This window comes from Tamandua tetradactyla, chromosome 2, assembly GCF_023851605.1.
Source record: "Tamandua tetradactyla isolate mTamTet1 chromosome 2, mTamTet1.pri, whole genome shotgun sequence".
NCBI lineage: Eukaryota > Metazoa > Chordata > Mammalia > Pilosa > Myrmecophagidae > Tamandua > Tamandua tetradactyla.
Genome location: NC_135328.1, coordinates 41,042,082 through 41,054,129, shown reverse-complemented (window position 1 = coordinate 41,054,129; position 12,048 = coordinate 41,042,082). Strand labels below are relative to the sequence as shown.

Here is a 12,048-nt window from a genome sequence, read left to right as displayed (position 1 = left end):
CCACCCCAGCCACAGACGGGGGTGATTTCCCTGAGCTCCCTAGCCTGGGCCTCTCTGCTCCCTGGCCAGGAAGAGAAGCAAGGACAGCTGCACGGGCCTGGCCCACTCATGCACGGCTGGGATCTCTGAGTCAAAGCAAGTCTCTGCATCCAGGCCCCTTTTCCTGTACCTCTCACTCCACCCCAGCTTGAAATACAGCAGATCTAGAGGGTGAAACAGGGACAACCCAAACTGCAGAGAAGGGCTTCATGTGGTTTGGGGATGGGCTTTCCCCTCCCCGCTCGGCCAACTCCCCTCCCATCGGAAATCACAGAAGAAAGCCATTGGATGGCCCTCTGAAGCCACTGAGGAGAAGGAAGTCCCCAGCTCTGGAGGGAGAGGAGAGAAAGGAAGATGGATTTCTCCATGGGATTTATCATTCATAGAACAATAATTGGAGTCGGATGAATAGAAAGAAAGAATTCCAAGCCTGGAAATGACAGTAGAATGAAAGGAGCTGCTGACTGTGCAATGAAGAAACGTCTCAGGGTGTGGACATGGGGAAGAATGGATTATTATTCAGGATAATCAGTAGCTCGGGTTAAGGACTTCTAGCTCTGGGATGCATGTGTGTGAATATGTTGACCTATTTGTGGACACAGCATAAACTCACAGCATTGGGCGCATGTGCTCGTCCATGCAATCACCCATTCAGCATCATTGCATTCCACACCTCCTGCATGCCTGGCTCCATCGTAGGTGCTGTACAGTCTTATATAGCCTGTATAGTCTTCCTGCCCTCCTAGTACTTTATCTTCTAGCAAGGAAGGCAGACAATTTAGTTAATAACTGCAATAATATATGAAGAGAGCTCTGAGATGAGGGCTAAAGGTCCCATCTCACCTTTAGTGAGAAGTTGTATAACTGTCTTTGTGTTCTTAAGCCTCAGTCTACTCATGCATGACAAGAGTGTGTGCATCTAGATCAGTGGTTTTTAACCCCTAGCACTCTTTATAGGTGCACAGAGGCCACTGAAGAGGCTGCTTCAATCGATGCCCCCGCTTTGTTTTTGTTTTTTTTTTAACTTCTTTATTGTATAGCATAACACATATACAAAGCAAAGAAATAAAAAAAGCAATTGCTTTCAAAGCACTCTTCAACAAGCAGTTACAGGACAGATCCGAGTTTGTCATGGACTACAATATGATCCTCTCAGATTTCTTTCCTTCTAGCTGCTCTAGAATATAGGAGGCTAGAAGGCTTACTTTTTTTTTTTTTTTTTATCATCACAATCTTTTTTTCTTTTTTTGTGAAAAATAACATAATCAAAAAAGTAACAAATTTCAAAGCACAGCACTACAATTAGTTGTAGAACATATTTCAGAGTTTGACATGGTTTACAATTTCACAATTTTAGGTCTTCACTTCTAGCTACTCTAAGACAATGAAGACTAAAAGAGATATAAATTTAATGATTTAGCATTCATATTCATTTATTAAATCCTATCTTCACTGTAGAACTCCACCATCACCTTTGATCTTTCCATCCATCTCTTTATGGGTATTTGAGCTATGGCCATTCTAAATTTCTCGTATTGGAAGGATCGAAGGTCACTATTATGGGGTAAGGAGATGGAACTATCTGATATGCTGGAGAGGCTGGGCTCTACATTTCAGGACTTATCTGGACCAGGGACCCATCAGGAGGTTTCTGGAAAGTTAGTCTAGTGCATGGAACCCTTGTGGAATCTTATATATTGCCCTAGGTGTTGTTTAGGATTGGCTGGAATGGTCCCAGTTGGTGTTTGACAGGTTGTGATATGTAGCAAGGTCTAACTGAAGCTTGTATAAGAGCAACTTCCAGAGTTGCCTCTCGACTCTATCTGAACTCTCTCTGCCACTGATACTTTATTAGTTACACTTCTTTTCTCCCTTTTGGTCAGGATGGAATTGTGGCTCCCATGGTGCCAGGGCCAGATTCATCCCTGGGAGTCATGTCCCAAGTCACCAGGGAGATTTTCACCACTGGATGTCATGTCCCACGTACGGAGGATGTGTGCCGCTGTTTTTATTCTGTTTTGTAGGCTGAGCTTTTGTAAATTGTGTTTGAACAGGGGGTTCTGATGTTAAAAAAGAAGGCTCATAACCACTCAACTAGACGATTGCCAAGATTCCTTCTGGCTTTAGGTTTCTAGGGTGGCGGCAACACAAATGTCTCTGAATTTTACCCAGTAACCTAAGGGTATGGACCAGTACATAACTACGAGCACACTCATGTGTTGAAATAATTTCCCACACATTTTATCCATTTGTTTTCCTGTAAGCACCTAAGTAGCTGCAGTCATGGGCATATTTAGATAACACACACATAAATATTTATAATGCATGTATGTTTACGCAGAGAGATAAAGGGCTTAGGTCACTGGGTATAACGAAGTACTGTCAAATTCAGTGATGTAGTGGTTAAGAGCATAGTGTTTGGAGTCTGAAAGACTACTGTTTCCTAGATATGCGATTGGTGGCAGTGTACCCAATTTTTCTAATGTCTCAGTCTCTTTACCAGTGAAATGGGAGCGATAACGCGAAACATTGCAGTTTTCTTGGGTGGATTAAAGGAGAGAGTGTAAAGCACTCTGCATGATGTGCAGCAGGCAGTAGATGCCCACGGATAACGGTTTCCTTCTCTTTATGCCCTTTCACCAAGGCTTGGCAAGGATGACCACCTTCTTGGCTCTCAACTCAGAGAAGGACACTGTAAATTTTTGTTGTGAAACAAAACACACGCTGATACAGAAGCAAAAGGACTGAGATTTAGAGGACCCTACACTGAGTCCCTTCACTTTTGACATAAATTCCTAAGAATTTATGCATATTCTTCCTTTGAGAGAGAAAACATTTGAAATCATCTGCAATCACTCCACTTCAAAATAACCACTCCTAACATGCTGTATATTTTTCATACTTTTTTCTAAGTATATATAAACAAATACGGTATTTTCTATATCTAAGCAATTATAACCCCCCCCCCCCCCCAAGATATGAGGAAGAATGACAATGCAGACAGGCAAAAACTACAGCAAACATCTTTCATTTTGTTCTATATTTCCTTCGCAGCCCTGATTTACATGTGCTTCAGGCACTGCCCACTTTGTGAAGCCCCACCTGAAGATGCATGGCTGGATTTTTGTTTCTGCAGAGGTGCCATTACTGAGTTGAAAGCACAGAGACACGAGCACCCTTCCTATAGTTTGTCAGAATCTCTTCCAGACAGTGAGTACTGGGCCTGCCTCTGGGCCGCATTCTGTAGGAAGGAGACTGAGATGAAGGGCACAGGCCCTGTTGCCCCAGAGCCCTGTGACCACTGCCAGCATAGTCCCCCACCCTTACCCAACTTGAGCCTCCAATTCAGCTGGCAACGTGCTGAACTGCTGGAGACCCTCAAATGAAATCATAATACTACTAGTGGCAGTAGCAGCAGCTTCCACTTAAGAGGACTAATATATAACAGAAACCGTACTGATGTTTGATAATCACCATCTCTGATTCTCTTTACACCTCTGTAAGGTAAGCACAGTTACCTTGTTTTTAGGGCACAAAGAAGAAAAGCAGGAAAGTGACTTGCCTAAGGTCACGCAGTGAGTGAGTGAGTGAGTCAGAAGGCCTCCTTCCCTATGTGACAAGAAAGCTGGTAGAAAGACACAGACCATTTCCCGGCAAGATCAGAGCACACAGTCATAGTCCAATGACTTGGCATGGCTTCCTTCCAGGAAGTTCATATCAGGGAAGCGGACCCAAGCAACATAGGAATAGTAAGCCTGAGAAAGTCAGATCTGTCCACAGGATTTCCAGGCTTGATTCCAGTGAGTTGGGGTTCTACTTGGGCTGCACTTTCTCAGACCACCTAGCTCAACCTACATCTCAGTCTGTGGAGCCCTACTTCCTTGCCCTGGGCTACTCTGTCCGACAGAAGGTACCTGCAGATACCAGGTTAGTCTGTCTTCCATGAGGCACCCAAAGCAGCGGGACCCAGAGGAAAGCATCAGAGCTGAGGCCTCGATGTGCAACCTGATGATGAGAGCTTATCTTGGCCACAGTTTTCTTCAGATGTAAATGGAGATGAAACTATTACCTACTACACAGGCTGATGTGAGGATTGAAGAAATTATGAGACTTTGCCTGACACATGGTAGGTATTTAATAAATGTTAATTCTCATCCACCCATTCATTCATTCAATAAATATGTATTGAGTGGTACCATGAGCCAGTCATTCTTACAGATGTTTAGAATAGACCAGTCAATGAAACAAAAAATAGATTGCTGCCTTTGTGGAGATTACATTTTGGGAGTGAGGGAGGCAGCCCAACATAACTCTCCTTAAATTGATTCTGCTGACTAGACAAAGGAATCTGCCCTTGTGTGAGTCCCAAACAGTGTGGGTCTAGAGAAGACCCCGCATCCTATTATTTACCTGCTAAATATTGCACTCAGAAGGACCCACGGAAACTCCATTCTGGAGCCTTTGTTCCACTATATATCCTTTGTCCTAAGCTTATTGCATCCCACATGGACCTTGGAAATCTCATCAGACCAGAAGGACAGAAAAATAACCTAAGGAGAAGGAATTCAACACACACGTGCAGAGTGCATTTCCAAGCTGGGCCCTGCACTGCTCCTAGTGGAGACCCAAGATGGAAATAACACAGTGCCTGCCCTTAGGAAGCCCCCAGTGCAGTGGGGAGATAGGCTTAAATTAATACTAATGGTAGGTGTCACGTACAGAGAACAATTTATTTTTCAGTGGCAATACTCTAAAGATGTTATACGTATAATCTCCTTTAAGCTTCACAAAACTATATGATGTCAGTACTCTATGTACAAAATATCTTTTCTGCAATTCCAAAATTCAAAAAGCTCTGAAAATTGTAAGCTTTTTTTGTCACAACTTGTTTGGTGGCAAATTTTGAACTGAATTGTGAGATTTTTTTTTAACTTCACTTAGCATGCTTGTGAAGGTAGATATTTTGCTACAGAAATAATAAGTTTGATTAGGAGTGCTATCTCTGAGCTCAGTGAGAAAAATTACAGATTAGATAGTGTGCACACTACATTATTTATCTAAAAGGACAAAAACTTTTGAATCCTTAGCCATGCCGAGTGCCAAGGATGTGCGATAAGGGAATGTGATCTGTTTTATTTCCCTTATTTTTATGCACAAGGAAGCTGAGCCTCACATAAGCTCAGTAAGTTACTCAAGGTCACACAGATAGTAAGTATCTGAACTAGGGTTTGAACTTGGGCAAGCTAACTTTGGAAGTTGCGTTCTTGGCCTCTATGTTATTCTGCCTTTTTTACTCTCTAAACAATTATCTTATGGTAGACACTTTATGTTCTTTTTTCCCCCCATTCAATCATCACAACAATTAAACAGGTAGTTATTATTGTCCCTATTTTGTGGGTAAAGAAAGAATTGTTCAAAGTAACATAGTTAAAGTCACTACTGCCTAATATATAGCAGGACTGCCATTTGGACGCAGGTCTCTCCTGCTCCAAAGCCCTCACTCTTAGCCATTGTACTATACGGCCACAGCCCAGTGAGATCCAAAAGGTACTGTAATCCCACATACACATAGTACATTTCTTTGGCTTAGGTACATCCATTCTTTTGCCTCCTTCCAATTAATTCTCCATACAAAATCCCAGTGATGTTTGTAAAAATAAAATCTGATTTGTACCATAAGTTCATTAATTTACTCATTCATTTATTCAGTGAACACTTATTGAACACTTTGTATATGCCAGGCATGTTTTGTCCACAAAAAAGATGGCAGTGAATAAAGCAAAGTCTTGGCTTTCATGTTGCTTAAAACACTTCCCCAGATTTCCATTATGTTCAGAATGAAATCCCAAAGTCTAACATGAGACCCAGGTGTTCTAAACCTCCCTGCCCTCTCTCCTCCTCTTTCCCCATTCTCCATCCTCACTTTCTCCTACACTAACAGTAAACTCTGTCAATTTATCCATCATTCTACAGCCTCAAGTCCTCAGCACATGAGGATTCTTTCCTTTATACATTCAATTAATATATCCATTTCCCACTGGGCTGTGAGTGTTACCAGGGCAGGGTTATGCCTTTTCCTCTTGACATAAGTGTCTCTAACCTCTGTCTTTGATACCTGGCCTGGGTAACACTAAATACCTGGAAGGCATTCAATAAATATCTGTTGAATAATTGAAGGCATAAACCCTATGTAACAGACACAAAATTTAAGTGTTACTGTTTGGGTCTGGATGGGAGGCAGAGAGAGAAGATATGAATGTTTTTCAGAAAAGTGAAAGTTTTTAAAACCATGAATCATGAATAATGTTTTCAAGGTAAAGAGGCAAGGAAAGGTCCTATAGGGACAGAGGACAGCATGTGTATGTGATAGAAGGGATGAACATAGAGGGGTCCAGAATGTACCGTGAGTAGTTTGTGCAACTGAAGCTGTTAGAGGGTTTTGGGGAAATAAGTCAGGAGACATTAATGTATGTTGAAAATCAGTGCTCCAAAAACATGAGTGCTAGCTCCAATCTCATATCCCATGAGCACAAATCCTCCAAACACTCCCACCCGAGGCATTCTCCCATTTTTATCCTCGGATCCAGTATGCATAATGATGCATTTGATCAACTTTTTATCTCTATCTCTTCCATTAGGCTGGAGAGTTCTTTTGACCAATAGCTATGACTTAATCTTCTTAGTCTCTTCAATGTTTACTATATAGGCTGAGGTAAAAATTCAGGAAGTAGTCACATATTTAAACTAAATTGAAGTAAAATAAATTGAGGTAAAGTTGATTGAATTTAACTTTTCTTACCTCTCTACTCTACTAGTTATCATCTTCCACTTCCTAAAGTTTAATTGGATCATCAGGTTCCAGATTAGGAAGTCATTCCAAATTTATGAGACAAAGGAGACCATCAAAGAGGAAAAGACAAAAATAGAGAGTGACTCTGAGAAAGACACAGACAAAACGAGACTGAGAAAAAACAAGAGAGTGACTCTGAGAAAGACACAGACAAAATGAGATTGAGAAAAAACAAGAGGCTCTTTGTAAAAATCTGGAGGGGCCTGTTGGCAGCTCCCACAAGCCCCAAAGAGCAAAGATAAAGATCCCATCCCTATGGCTATCAAGCTGCATCCATTACATACCACCACTAATTTAATTTTTATGGTATGAACTGACCTGCCAAACTTTTATTGTTGAGACTACTTGAGAAGGTAGCTATGGAGGGTAAGAAGGAAAAAGTCATGCCCTCTTTTTCCACAGACCTGGGTCACAGGTGTTCCTTTTTCATTCCCTTGGCTTTTTCCCAATTCTCATAATTGTGCCTCTTTATATTTCATTAGGGGTTCCCTACTGGCCCGGAAAATTTTAAGGTCTGAGGTAATTCCTCCTTCCTGAGCAGCCTTTTTCTCAGCAGGCAAGCAGGAGGTAGAACCCAAAACCAAGGTTACTACCCTGTGCCATGAAGCTAGGATGACAGAGGTTGGTTGAGGTTAAACCAAAGAGCATTTCAGAAGCTGGGAAAGTGCCCAAACAAGCTTCAACCCAGTATTTCTCAAAGTGAGTTCTTAAGAGATGCTCATCTGGGAAAAGATACACCATAGTAACATACATTTAGTAAATATTCCATAATACTCTCTTTGAGATTCACAATGCCCTTTTATTATATTAAAATCTCTGAGAAGTCATTGAATAAACTTAAATTTGGTTAACCTACCATTTCCTAAACTAATTGATCCCGGGGCTCTTTATTTTCTACAGCTCACATATTAGCATTACATAGGACACATGTTTCCCAGTGCATAATTAGGAATTCAGGTCAAGAAGAGATAAACATAGTACTGAAAAGTCAAAGAAGGAGGATGCAAGGCTTATGCAGGAGGACCTTGAAGGATGAGGAGGCACTGATTAGGCAGAAGAGAAAGAGAAGGTTCAGAAGGCCTTTTGTTCATTTCTTTAAGTGCTCAATAAATATTCAGCCAGTGACTAGTCTGAGCCAGAGAGCATACTTGGTGTGGAGGACTCATGGATGAATAAGAGAGGCATAAGCCTTGTCTCCATGGAACTTGAATTCTGGAGTCGGAAGCCAAATGTAACCAGAGCATCATAGAGCAATTCCTCTGCCTGGCATAGTCAAGCAAAAGGAGCTGGGACCTGAAGGTTAAGCACAAATTCTCCCAACAGAGGATAAGGAGATAGATTTGAGATAGGTGAAGAAGTATGAACTGCTTCCTTGCCATTCCTAAAATAAAGGAGACTCTCCTTCCTCAGGATTTTTGCATCTGCTCCTTCTTCTGCCTGGGATACTCTTCCTCCAGATATCCACATGATTCATCTCTCATCTCCTTCAGGTTTACTCTTCCTCTAGATATCCACATGATTCATCTCTCATCTCCTTCAGGTCTTTGCTCAAATGTTGTTCCTTTCTGACTGCCCTATTTGAAATTATATATCCCACCATTTCTAACACTCTGTTACCTCTTTTTCTTCTGTAGCACTTATCACCATCTTATAAAGTATATATTCTGCTTTGGTTTATTTTTATTTTGCTCTCTGATTCTGTCTACTTCTAGAGTCATCCTTTAGAGCTGTGGAATGGTGTCCCTGGACATTGTGGTCCCACCTTTCAGAATTTAGGTTCAATGAAGGTAAGGAGTTTTGCCCACTGCTTTGTTCACTGCTGCATCACCAACATCCCAGTGCCTTATACATAGCAAGGACTTAATAGGTATTTGTTGAAGAAATGAATGAATGAGTGAGTGAATAAAAGTTACAGGAAATTTGAATGACAAAGAAGGGAAAGAAAGAAAAAATGTTTAGCATAAACTGCCAAGCACAATGGAATTATAGAAATAGTATAAAGTCAATATTATGTCCATTTTACAGATGAGTAAATGGAGGCTCAGGAAGGTGATTTAGCCAGTGCCATGAAGAACATAGAGAAGTCAAGATTCAAACCTAGATCTGAGTGAAATAGTTAAAATGACTTAGGCCCCTTTGACTTGTAGTGATCTCAGGAAGCTCTTTGGTTTCTTACTTTACACCTCAATGCACTTCTCCCCTGAACTGAATATGCAGCTTTCTGAGGTGGTCCTGAGTGCATGGAACTGGTTGGCTTCTAATCATGGACTGATGAATAATGGCATGGCAGCCCTTAGAGCTAGGGATGACTCAGCAGACCAGAACTGGGAAAAAGAGTCCACATCTCCCCACCCCAAACACCTCATTCATTCTCTGATGTCAGGCGCCTGGCTACCCCCATGCTGGGCCAGTTAATAGCTCATCCTATAAACGGGTGCGTAACAAAGTCTACTGCAAGGCCGTCATCACTCGGTTAAGTCTGGCTGATCTCTGTGCTGGCCACATGATTAATTCCAACTGGCTATGGTCCCCTGCCCGGGGTCATCAGAAATCCTTCTCTCCTTGGCTGGGAGTCTACAGACTCAAATAGTGTTTGTGAGGGGATTCAAGAATTCTCTTTCTCTTTCCCTCCCTTCCACTTTCCCTCCCTCCCCTGCTTCCTTCCTTTGCTAATTCATCCAGTCATTTGTTCATCCAGTCATATGTTCATCTAGTCATTCATTCATGAATTTATCCATTTGTTCATTCATTTATTCATTTACTTGTTTATTGCTACTACATTAACTTTTAATATGTAATCACTTGTGTATTTAATTATAAAGCATACATTTTCCCACTCACTCTCTTAAATCAAATCAGATATTTTAAGAGTAATCCTATTTTGAAGAAACCACTTAACCACTCCAAGCATCATTTTTCATCTGCAAGTGATATAGGGACTCCTTAATGACACAAACCTTCCAAGCCATTTTGAATTAAAGGCCTTCTCCAACTCAATAATTCCTTGTATTTAAGAGATATAAGCCCCAGCCCCAGCACTAAAAGAGCTCATAGTATAGAATACTGCCATTCAAAGTTTTTGACTGACTCATATATTTTATATCCCAATTTAGCACACACATGAATGCCCATATGACAGAAACCCAAGCTCCATGCAATACAATATGATATATTCTATTCTATTTTTTAAAAATGTTTGCCACAGTCCAGTCAGTTGACTTCGCAACTCATAATAGGTCATTACTAGAATTGTGAAAACTTTGGTCTAGAGAGAAACTTGGTTACAAGAACATATAATACATACTAGATACCCGGATACTTTTTAGGCTCTTTACTCTTATCTTCCAAATCCAAAACTATCTACTCATGTGGACTATATCTCTTAAATGACCTTGACTGACTCCCCTTCTCTGAACTCACTGATCCTACCTTCTTCCCCAATCCTAACACTCTAAGACCTTTTGTTTTAGTCCTCAAGTACATCTTCCAAACTTTTCAGCCAGTGACAGTTCTAAAATACATATTTGATGAAAGTCTGTGGTAGCTCATCGTTTGTCTACAGGGTAAAATAAATAAATGTTGTCAATTTCTCGGTCTTGATTCCTCCTCCAGAATAATTTCTGACTAATTCTATTATTGCATGTTATGTTGAAACCATTTCGAATCACTCACATGTCTTTGAATGCCCCATGCTCTTACATATCTCTAGGCTTTTGCCTAGAAATCCCATTTCACCCAACGCTGGCCTTCAAGGATCACTTAATCACTTTATCTTCTATGAAGCCCTTATTGACAGACCTCATCTATATCCCTTTACTTTTCACACCCTCCTGGATGTGTCTGTTTATTTGTCAGCCTCTCCCATATGGGCTCCATATGGTCAAAGACCATGTTACAAACATTTCTGCATCCCCAGGACTCAGTACAGGGTTTGGTACAGATTATGTACTTAAAAAAATGTTTTTAAAGGAGTATTATGTGATCTAGGTAATATACACCCAAAGGGACTTTTTTGTGTGTTAATGTCTGTGGTAGTCATGAGAATGTGGCTTGCAGAAATCCAATTACAGAAGCTTAATTAACCAAGAGCTCAGTCTAAGTGCCTCAAAATCCACCACAGCATTTTCAGAGACTACAGTCCCTACAGATAGCTCCTAAAAGAGGATTGGGCATGACCGGGATATTAAGGCAGGCCCATTCTGGGAGACAGGACTTCTCAGATGGTAGATTCTGCCCTGAAGACTCCCAATGGTCTTGCCAAATTTCTTTAGGCTGCACTGCAGTTTAGAATGTTTCCACAAAACCTTCCTTTCCTCTCTCCTTCACTCAGGGTCAGATTGGCATTCTGGTCTAATAATTATAGCCTCCCACAGCTCTTTCTCATCTTCTTTCAAACAGACATTTTCCTAATACAATCCTTGGATGTTAAATTCCATCGTAGTGTCTGCTTCTTGGAGGTCCTAGACTAACATACTATCCCCAATAGATACATTATAGGAGGGAACTGAGGCTCAGAGAGTTCATATGACTTGTGGTCAGCTGATAAGACTGAGGTTCAGTAGTGTGTGGGTAAGTACTTAACAACAGGCTTGTCATGGGGTGGGGTGGAGTGGGAGAAAGCACCGATTTGTAGCATTCGCTAATTTCTGTGGTGTAAATACTTCCACCATGGCCAATTTCCCACTACCAATGTGACTTCACTGAGCATGGAACTGGGAAGAGATGCATACACTCATCCTCATGAGCCAGGGCATGCCAATTCCAGCAAGGCTGGAGCTTCTGCAAGGCTGCAAGCTTAGGATTCGGTCTCTCTGTTAGGCAATTTTTCAACTGCTCTCTTGGGCTCTGCTTCATTCTTGAGTACTCTTCTTGGGAGGGACCCTACAGCCAGCCTGTTCCCAAACAGGTCAGGTCACTGGGGTGGAAACTTCATGCAAATGCACCTTCTCCATGGACCCAGGAAGCAGGTGGCAGTTCTCATGTTCCTAAAAGTGTAGGCTCTGCTAGGTGGGGAGCAGTCACTTGCCATATTCTTACTGAAGGCCTGTGGGACCTTCAGGTTGTGGTGTGGAAGAGGGATTGAAGGAAGGAAGGCATAAAACAGCTAGACCAATAAGAGACGTCTCTTAAATAAGAGATATGAAGACTGAATAAAGGGT

General features: G+C 41.5%; 1 protein-coding gene across 7 annotated transcripts in view; it reads right to left on the bottom strand.

The window, feature by feature from the left end:
* Window positions 1-12,048, bottom strand: part of ASTN2 (astrotactin 2) — a 903,825-nt gene that overhangs the window by 102,135 nt on the left and 789,642 nt on the right. The gene's annotated exons all lie outside the window — the stretch shown is intronic.